The following is a 988-nucleotide window of genomic DNA, read 5'->3' as shown; positions in this document are numbered from 1 at the left end:
TTTTTTGTAAAGAAATTTTATCAAGATTTTTATCAAGTAGAAGCTTCCTTCGCATTCTGTGTCAATATTTATAAAACAAAAAGCTCTACGACTTCCACATTAGTGGAACTGATTTCCACATGAGTGGAACTGATTTCATTGTCACATATGAAAAGTATGAAATTAAAAGCGAAAAAGCTTTTGACTGCCGTAGCCGAGTAGGTAGAGATGTCGACTATAATTCCGTGTGTCGTAGGTTCAAATGCCGGCACATGGAGTATTTAATTGTTAGAAACAAATTTATTAAGATACAAAACTTATACAATTCACATGAAATTTCAATTTGTCAATAGCATTTTCAATCTTGATAATTTATCAAGAAAAGAGCTTTTGATTTCTGTGCTAGAATACCAATTCTTGATAAATAATAAAAAATTTACAAATTATAAAGATTTTCAATTTATCAAGTGCACAGAATTGGGCTGTAAAATTGAATGGGCTATAAAACTGCGTACTCAAAAAAATTCCAACACTTCTCAGAAAAAAGTTTGAAATGTAAGTTAAAATTTTTTGTATTTCTTGTAAATATTTAGTCCCGATCCCTCCCATCCCGAAATCCAATATTTAAATCCCGAACCCGCCCATCCCGGCGTTTTTCAGTATTGTACCGCGGGTCCCGAAATCTATCAATAAGAAAAATTCACATGTCTTTCAAATTAATTTTAAATAACAAAAAAAATAATGATAGACCTGGCATCTTTCGATTATTTTGTTTTGCTTTGCTGTTCGTTTTCGTCCCAATAAAACATAAAAAAGTGCATATTCACACATCGTTTTTAACCGCAGAACTCCACAGGCAAACACCGATGGCCTACTAACTGTAATTTTGACGAGCAATGTGATTGCAAGTTTTTGTGTGTGGGCACTTTGATGTCTTGAAATAAGCATTTGCCGCATGACGCCACCAGACAACATTCTCTCAATTTCGGTGTTTAAAAACATTTAAATC

Source organism: Rhagoletis zephyria, unplaced genomic scaffold, assembly GCF_001687245.7.
Source record: "Rhagoletis zephyria isolate East Lansing unplaced genomic scaffold, Rhagoletis_zephyria_1.1 Rzeph_scaffold_09008, whole genome shotgun sequence".
Classification (NCBI taxonomy): Eukaryota; Metazoa; Arthropoda; class Insecta; order Diptera; family Tephritidae; genus Rhagoletis; species Rhagoletis zephyria.
Note: the sequence above shows the minus strand (reverse complement) of the source record.